This window comes from Microtus ochrogaster, linkage group LG4 (genome assembly GCF_000317375.1).
Source record: "Microtus ochrogaster isolate Prairie Vole_2 linkage group LG4, MicOch1.0, whole genome shotgun sequence".
Taxonomy (NCBI): Eukaryota; Metazoa; Chordata; class Mammalia; order Rodentia; family Cricetidae; genus Microtus; species Microtus ochrogaster.
In genome coordinates this window covers 44,585,843-44,595,824 of record NC_022030.1, presented here as the reverse complement: position 1 = coordinate 44,595,824, position 9,982 = coordinate 44,585,843, and positions in this window count along the sequence as shown.

Below are 9,982 nucleotides of genomic sequence, written 5' to 3'. Positions count from 1 at the left end.
GATGAAGATATATATATATGTATATATATATATATACATATATATATATATATATATATATATTAGTTTTTCAAGACAGGGTGAAGACATATTTTAAAATGCCGTAATCAGAAAACTAAGAAGCACAAACAATCAACTTACTTCAACCTACTTTAAAATCCCAGCATAGCTCTAGTACAAAAATCTATCAAAAGATCTTAGTTATAAGACATTGCAGGCCAATAGCTCAAAAATCCTTAACAGAATATTAACAAGTTACATTCAGTGAAACATCAAAAAAAAAGTATATCATGGTTTAGCCCAGGAATATTGAAAAAACAATCAATGTAACAGTACATTATTTAAAAAGAGAATAAATACAATAATTTTAAGGTGTAGGGAAATATTTGACAAAATTCAACATTCATTTGTGATAAGTATCTTCAGTAAACTAAAAATATATGGGAATTTGTTTCAACACCGTGAGTGAGATCTACTAAAGATCAGTTTCCATGACAGCCAGCAGAGAATGGCTGGACCTCTCTATCTAGTAGTTTGAGCAGAGCGGATTCCCACCACTTACATTCAGATTGTATTGGGAGTCTTCAAACAAGAAAAAGAAGTAAGGAGCACAAAGACTGTGAAAGGAAGAAAACCGAGGGTAATTTTATTCATCTATGCACGTGATTGTGTATAAGATTTCCAATATTTCTATATACTAGCAGAAAATAAAAACTAAGAAATTAAACAGTTGTCGCTGCTTCAAAACCCATCAAGAATGCAAAAATAAATATAACTAAAATTATACTAGAAAAAAGTGAGATTTGTCTGAAGACATGGACAAAGTTGGCAAGTTCACAGCATGTTAGAAAAATTGCTATTAATAAGATAAATCTTCACAAATTTTTAAGGATGTTACATGAAGCCAGTCAGAATCCCAACTGATCTTTCTTCATGAAAATCAACAGCTTATAAAATGACAAAGTCCAAAGGCCTTGGTATCAAACAATTTTGAGGAGGTTGGGACACTCGATTGCTTGTCTTCAAAGCTTGCTCTGTAGCTGTGACGGTCACCAACCTGGAAATGCCCTCAGGACAGACAAAGGAGAGACATGTCAGATGGAACCCAGGAACACACACGTACAGAGACAACTGATGTTTTTTCTGATTTAACAAGGAACGTATATTTTAAATAAATGTTGCTGAACAGAAAGATCAAAACACTACGAACTTTGCTATCAATGTACAAAAAAAAAAAAATAATTCAAAACAGCCTCTGTAGCCAAATTAAAGGGCTCAAGCTACATGATTCTAAAAGAAAACAGAAAAAAAAATCAGTCTTGGAATTGCCTAAAATTTTTGAGACAAAACTCCAAAGTACCACTCAAAAAAAATTTCAAAATGGAAATCATCAAATTAATATTTTCCTCTTCCTCCAAAAATATAATTAAGGAAATAGAAAGGCAAAACTTTGAAAATACTAGTTTATGTTATAAAGTTCAAATTCATAATTTAAAAAGAACTCCCACAAATTCACAACTAAGAGATGCTTACATTTTAAAATAGATTTAAGACAGACATTTCATGAAAGGAGAAACACGAGTGATCCCAACAAGAATGTGGGAAAACAATTGTCATCCTCAGTCATAAGGCGAAGAAGCACCAAGGAAGTGTCCAGTATGGAGGAACTGCTCTCGCTCTGACTTGAGTGTTGCTGTTTGATGTTTTACTCTTTCGGCTTCTTTGGAGGCCCACCACCCATCTCCCAGAGAAATCATACATGGAGGCTTATTCTTAGTTATGAATGTCCAACCTTACCTTGGCTTGTTTCTTGCCAGCTTTTTTTTTAAAAAAAATCTTAAATTTTTCCTCTGGGCTTTTAGCTCTCACCATTTCTGTAACCTTTCGTTACTTCCTTCTCCATGGCTTAGCTGTATGGCTGGGCGGCTGTCCCCTGATGTGTTTCTTCCTCTCCTTGTTCTCTTGTTCCTCACTTCTCTTGTTTGGTTCTCCTTCTGTTTATACTCTCTGCCTGCCAGCCCTGCCTATTCTTGCTTCTGCCTCCCTATTGGTTGTTCAGATCTTTATTAGGATCACCAGGCATTTTAGACAGGCAAAAAAAAACAACAACAAAAAAAAAAATCACAGCTTCAGAGAGTTAAACAAATGCAGCATAAGCAAAAAAAAAAAAAAAAGTCACACACCATAAGACAATATTCCCCAGCAGGGTGTCATCTACCTGTGTGTGCAATTTGACAAAATTCACCACATTTTCTGTTGTAGGAGCTGTGGGTTGCATTCTGCCACCCAGTTCCCGCCACCGGCTAGCTTTACCCGAAATAACAACACACAAATTATATTCATTTAAACATTTGCTCTAGCTTCTTACTGGCTAATTCTTACATCTTGATTTCCCATTTCTATTTATGTGTGTAGCACCCCAAGGTGCGCTTACCGGGAAGATTCTAGCTTGTGTCCATCCTGGGTTGGAGCTTCATCGTGTCTGCCCAGAAGAGGGGAGCATGGCGTCTGTCTGAGGCGTCTTACCTCACTTCCTCTTCCTCCCAGCATTCTGTTCTGTTTACTCCACCTACCTATGTTCTAACCTATCAGGGCCAAGCAGTTTCTTTATTAATTAACCAATGACCTTCCTCCATCAATTTTCTATTTAAAACTTAGATCTCATCGTGGGTGTATTTTACAAAACTTTAAAACTTAAAGGGTATGTACACAACCTGCCTTCTTCTTGCTTGTTTCTTGCTATGTGGTTATTTGTTCTGGAGAGTCAATGTGTCTTTAAGTTGTTGATCATTTGTCTTTCATTTGTTCTCTTGTTCATTTCTCGCTGCACACAATGTTTGGGTTCTGGAAGAACTATCCCGTCCTCAGCTTGAAGATGGTGGGAGAGCACAGTGGGGGCGTGCTGGGGTGGAAAGTAACGTGTTCTGTTCAATTTAGGCAATTGTAGTAGCGATAGAAGAGTAGTATAGAAGAAGTCGTGGAACACCAACAGAGCAAGGCTGATTAGATACAGCTGAGGGAGAGGACCCACGGGGGGAGAAATAAGAAAGTGCTTCCAGTCTCCCACTGCAGAGACAGAAGGCATGAAAATCTGTGTCACTCGTCTTAAGGGTCACACTGACACTCTTATAACAAAAGGTTATTAAGAAAGGGAACAGAGACGTATTGAATCAAAGTTCCATGACAATGGAGCCTTCAGAGATAAAGATCCAACGATCCTTGGAAAACTGGCTATTTTCATGTTTAATTTCAATGGCCAGTTGTATGGATAGGTAAGTGTGCAAAGAGAATATGACTTAGGGGCAGCAGGCTAGGGAGCCAATCTTGGAAGTCCTGGACCCTGGGTATTTTCTTTGGGGCTTTGATGCGGCCTTCCCTCTACCTGGGTATGAACTCAGACTCTCTGGAAACAAACTCTCTTCAAAACAAGAGAGTTATTTCTCCAGCATCCATAGCTTGCGTTGGGAAGGAAGAGTTCTGTTTTCTAGGTCCTGCCTTGGAGAAACAGAATTCTGGTTTCTATGGTAGACAGGCAGGGAGAGAAAGGCAGAGGGACCAAGCTGCCTACTCCCTCGGAAGTACCGAGGCCGAGCTCTGCCCTGAGCTGATTATTTCATGTTGCGTGGAACTCTTGGTTCTCTGACTTTGCTCCAAGAGGCTCCGCTTCACAAGCAGCTTTTGATTCCTTTTTGAGAGCGGAGGAAGACGCTGCACCTTGCTAGACACATCATCGGCACTATTTGCATGGCACTCACCACCCATGCAGTACAGGTCAATACTTAACGTATTCTTGGAAGTAAAAGACATCATCCTATACACTGATTAAGAACATCTAGGAATACTAAACCATGGTAGGAAAACAAGGCTTGAGAACTTAGCAGACCAGAGAAAGGGTGCAACTCCCCAAGCTGGTCCTTAAAGAGATAAACATCTAAGACTGAAGTCACGACAGTCCCTACTGTCCTATATTTGACCTCCCATCAAGGACCAAGAATTTCCAACTCTTCCAGGGACTTGCTGTCAGCCTGTCTTCCTATCTGCACGTCTGGCCTGCCACCCATCCCTCTGACCATTTCTTCCCTTACACTTCTATAGCCAAGCTCCATGTAATAACTCAGCTCAGACCTGGGACCTTCATGGTCTGACTCTACAGCAGGAAGCCTCCAGCTTCGCTGCCTCACCCTACAGACACCCCAGCTTTCCTTTCTACTTCCGTATTCGGTCTCTCAGGCTTCTTTGAAAGCCCCTGTCTCTCGAACAATGTGTAGCATGCTCTTGTGTTGAATTAGGAGCGGCGGGGCTGCGATCTCTCTACAGCACGCCACCAACAAACAGCAAAAATCTGTGTTAAACTCTCTCTCCCTTATTTTTAAGGCTTCTCAGGTTTTTAAGTGGATTTAGTCTATCACGTCGGGCGCCACTCTGTTGAAATAGGAGCGGCGGGGCTGCCTCCCCGTGCATCCCCGGCACCCGGCCACCCACATGGCTAGCTTAGCTTATGCCCCGAAATAATTACACGGAAACTGTATTCTTTTAAACACTGCCTGGCCCCAATAGTTCCAACCTCTTATTGGCTAGCTCTTACATATTAATCTAACCCATTTCTATTATTCTATGTAGCCCACGAGCCGACTTACCAAGAATGATCTTAACCTGCATCTGCCTGGAGTTGGAGAACCATGGCGACTCTCTGACTCAGCTTCTTTCTCCCAGCCTTCTGTTCTGTTTACTCCACCCACCTAAGGGTTGGCCTATCAAGGGGCCTAGGCAGTTTCTTTATTCCTTAACCAATGAAATCAACAGATTGATATATGACACTCCCACATCACTCTTGCCTGCCATATAGTCATATAAACACACAAGCTCACATGCACACAACACACATGCATGCACACACTCACACACACACACATATGCACTCTGTGATATGAGAGTTAGTATCAGTAATTAAGATTGAAATAAAAGAATGTCTGTTTGCCTCAGTCAGTACTATCAAGGAAAATGGGTCTCTCTATCAAAATGCTGCTAGTAAAACCATGGAACCTTAGGTTTTCCCTATTCAGTAAATTCTGAAATTAAGGAAAGACACCAACGTATTGTTTATGTTTCTGAGATTGCATGCTCATGATACTCAATATGACCAAGAGCCGTCTTCCAGGGTCTGCTGTGTGTTCCAACACTGTCTTAATTGAGGAACTGGAAGATAATGTCCATTAATCAGGGAAAGATGAACGAGAGGGCATGTTAGGGCAGGGAGGAAGCGCAGGTGACAGCTGATTGAAGGTGATGGCTTCTTTTGTACACAAATGGACTCAAGCACCTAAATGAACCCAGAAAGGGGATTCACATAGGCATTGGAGAGTAATATTCAGATCATCAAATCTAACTTTCCTTCTGTTCTATAGGAGAAGCTGGACTTGCTTCCTGTGTATTTTCCTTTTTCCAATCTCATCCACAAAATTAGCTCATTTCTTCTGACCCCTACCTTAAATTTCAAAGTAAGTGTCAAAACTGTTACTTGGTTTGTATTTTGAAATCGGCCATTCCTAAAGACAAGCCCCCTCGTGCCTGGTCATGGTGGATGAAAAAGCCTGTGAGTTTGTGGTCAGGGTGCCCTTAATGTTAATCCTTCCTCTGCCATTGGAAACCATCCTGTCTTATACCAGCACTGTAGGATACTACATCAGAGAGAACCCAGAAATGAACTAAATACTTAATATATTGCCTCCTTCGGTAGCCTGGGGTCCAGACGGTGAAGGGAATATCACCAGTTAAGAGGGCCCAGGTAAAATCTTGACTAAAACTGCAAAGCCTGAACTGCGCTTCCCTCCTTGCTCTCTTCAAAGCCCAAGCCTTTTTTTTTCTTCTTTTTCACCATCAAATCTGCTCTCAGGAGAGGAAGTGACATCAGTCCATAGTCTCTCTGTTCATGAGTTTACATCATCCCCTTCTTTGCTTGCCTGGGGGAACTTCGCATTCCAGAACTTCCGTGCAATAGCAGAAGAATGGCTGGGTTCTGGCAGCAGGCTTTGAGATCTTGTTGGGCAGATGAAATCCTACCCCCGTAGCACTGGTCTCCCTTCTTCGAGGCCTCCGACACCGCAGCTGAGAGTCAAGGAGAACACTGTTTAACCACACTCAATGTGAGCATGCTCTCTATCGGCTCTCACACTCAATGTGCGCATGCTCTCTATCGGCTCTCACACTCAATGTGTGCATGCTCTCTATCGGCTCTCATGCTTCTTTCTCCCTTCTTCATGGATGAACCTACTCCTCCCCCAAGCTACGTGGTTTTATTTTGGATTTTAATTATTTTGTTATTAGTAATAGTAATTCAGCATAAGAGACAAATGAGGGGAAGGGGGGTATTTGTCTTTTATTTACTATTCTTTAGGTTAAATGACCACAGGTTAATTAAATTGAGAAGCGTCCCTCCAGGGATGTGCTGGGCCCCTGGTGGCCCGCGAAGGTAATAAAACCATGGTGAAACCAAAACCTTTATTGCTGCTTCAGTCTCCACAGAGGCAGCGTCCAGATACAAACTTAGTTCATTACTGGGTGATTCAGAACAGGTGTTCTGGGAATTTAATTATCACAATGGTCTGTATGGTACCTACTATGGCCGTGGGGCGAATAACTTGGAGCTGTCCGAGGGCCATGGCCTCACGCCCTGAGTAGGCCATCCACCCAGAAAGTGAATGTGGAACAAGGAATTCTGTTGTGCTCTTTCCAAAGAAATGTCTATCACAGCAACAACCTCCGTTAGAAGCGTGTGTATGTGTGTGTGTGTCCCCATTTTCTTTATTCCTTCACCTCTTTCCCATTAATTATGTAAGTCTCTATCAGAGTCTTAAATTCTCCCAAACAATAGACTGAGGTAGACGCCTCAATATCCGAGCAGCAATGAAATCAATAACGACTTTGGAGGGAGGAGAGAATGGTATGTGGTAATAGCAATTATTCACTGCAAGCAACCTAACCCATTTTTAACTTAATTTGGAGTGCCATTATTTCAGGATTCCAAATGCTAAGGTCATTTTAATCATGAAGATCCCATGTCTTACTGAATTGTGGCAGAGAATTACTTTGCGTGTGTGTGTGTGTGTGTGTGTGTGTGTGTGTGTGTCCGTCCGTGTGTCCATGTGTGTGACCCTGAGTTTGCAAGGACTTGTTGGGCAAACAGCCAAGGTGCTGTGCACTCAATAATAATAGTAATATATACTTAAAGTTAGTGTAAGGGCTATTCATCATTGGTGATCCTGCTAAGAGTACCACCTCTGTGGCCATTTGAATTAACACTTCAGTGAATGAGAAAAATCAGATAAACTGTCTCTCTTGTATGGTACTGAATACAATGTAAGACAGACAACAGAGTAAAACTATGAAGTAATTAAATGTATAGTGGAGAGGGGGAGAGAGGATGACGAGGGTCTGGGACGAGGAATGAAGAGTGACTTTGCAATGAAAGAGAACCATCTTTCTAGGAGAGCTGGCTTAGGGTCCATGATAAACAAGAACCTACTCTGCTTCCATGGAAAAGGAGGAAGCTGGAGACAGGCAAATGGAGGCTTAATCTTCATCCTGCATTCTCTGTCCTAATAGTTACAAAGTCTTAAATTCCTAGGACTTGCAGAGGAGCTGCCAGACCTTTGAATCAATGCCTGAAGTGCGCATTTCCCTTGTTTCAAAGATAAAAGAAATGAGGGCTTTACAAAGAAATGTGTAATCTGTTGTCAGATATACAAATGCAGAGAAGGAATTTTCAGCCTAGCATTCTTAAACATTCCTCATTTCAGCCCGCCGTCCTCAGATAGTTTCAGTAACTGTGGAGATACTTTGTAGGTGATCCTGATTGTTTGTTTTAATAAAGAATGCAGAGGGCTGGTGGTTAGGAACGTAGCTGGGGGTTAAAGTCTTGGCCTCGTGTACACAAGGCCCTTGGTTCAAGGCCCAACACTGAACAAACAGAAATAAACCAAAGCACAGTGGCCAGGCATGGCGACTTAAGGCCGTAACCCTTGCACTTAGGAAGCTGATAGTCCAAGGCTAGCCTGGGGTACAGAGTGTGACTCTGTTTTCACCAACACAAACAACAGAAAGAACAAAACACAGCCTTCCTCATTATATTTTTCATGGCTTACGCGGCTTTTGTATTTCTCAGGAAAGACTGCTACGTGCCACTTGCCTTCTCCTGTTCAGAGCTCTCCAAAGATTTAAGTTGTTTTAAAGGCTTGCCTGGTTGCAATGGGCCCTCTGTCAGGGTGGCAAACGGGATCTCTCCAAAGGTTTAACACGGAGCTGCAGGAGGATGGAGACGCTCAGCCAGTGTGGACACTGTGTCTATGGTGTTTGTGTTCAAGATTCTATAAACAGCTGAAGCTGTTTTGCTCTGTGATGTTCGAAGTCCTTTCTGCCTTTCCAAGAAAGCCTCTAATCCTCCTACAAAGCGTAACTTGTCATTCTGGTCACCAACTCATGATGCAGGATGGTCAAGATTAAGAAAACAACTAGTAACGCTAATTGGTAGAAAGACACACACAAGGTGATTTTCATTTTAACTGCTTCAAAAGCATTGATTCCTCCAATTTGCCTCCTAGGGGTTGAAGACACAAGATGATCAATAATTCGAATGCCCCAGTAAAATGAGAACATATGGGCCCCAAAGAACACAAAGGTTAATTTATTTGGAAAAAAATCACCTCTTGCCGCCAGCTCAGGTGAAAGAATTTATGTTAAGCTGTGGGAGAAAATAGTTCCCTCCTTTCCGGATCTCAGCATCTCTGCTTGTATTGGAAAGTACTTCACTTCTAGTGAAGCCATGAGAGAGAACTATTTGAGCCATGCTTCTCATATCTTAGCGCATGTATCTCCCTAGTTTCTCCAGAAGAGAAGCCCAGGGGACCTAGTGGAGTGTCGGGAAGGGCAGAAGATAGCAAGCACATTTTACAGGACAGGCAGACTTTCTCGAGGCCTGTTTATTTGTTTATTTACTGTTTGTGATTTGTAAAGCAGGGAAATTTGAATTAATTATGAAACTGGTTAACAGAGAAGCTCAGAAGTTCAACTTGTTCACCGTTGTAACTACCGCTCTTTATCTCCACCAGAAGTTGGTTTTCAGAGGAATCGCTCTCATCTTGTATTCAATCTTTAAATACTACGATATTTTCTCAAATTATTCCCAACAATTTAAATAAAAGGATACTAAATTTAAGTCATGACTCTTTGACGTTAGATCTGAAACATAACCACAGTCTCATTAAGAAGCAAAAATCTCTCTTCTTTAAATTTATTTTAGAATGATATACAATATGACAATTTTTCTTTTCGTGATTACCCCAAATTCATCTGGCAAAGAACTTTCTTTTGATAATAGAATCAGATTTTCTTTAGGGGAAGCATACTTCCCTTTGCATATAAACTTTGCATATAAAACTAGGGGTTATATATGGGACTCTTGCCCCTTCGCTGGGTGAATGAGAAGAACTGCACCAGGCCTTCCTGGATGCTTGGGCAGGCTGCTCACCCATGCTCCCAACAGAGCCTGGTGCGAGCCTGGATGCACCTGCAAATACAGCAAGAGAAGACTCTACAGCAGTCTACCTTTCCTTGTCCGTAGCTGTCCCTTGTTTTTCCTTCACTTCTTTGTGTCGACTCTGCTGTTTACCTCCCTGCCGTGCATCCCTCCATCCCTTTACAAATTCTCAAAGCCAAATCCAGTCCTGCTTCCTGCAGCCAAGTACTCTGGCTTTCTGTTTTAAAGAAACTAAGATGAGCCAGGCGGTGGTGGCCGACGTCTTTAATCCCAGCACTCGGGAGGCAGAGGCAGGCGGATCTCTGTGAGTTCAAGGCCAGCCTGGTCTACTAGAGCTAGTTCCAGGACAGGTTCCAAAAACTACAGAGAAACTCTGTCTTGAAAAAGAAAAAAACAAGTAGAAAGAAGAGAAGAGGAGAGGCGAGGAGAGGAGAGGAGAGGAGAGGAGAG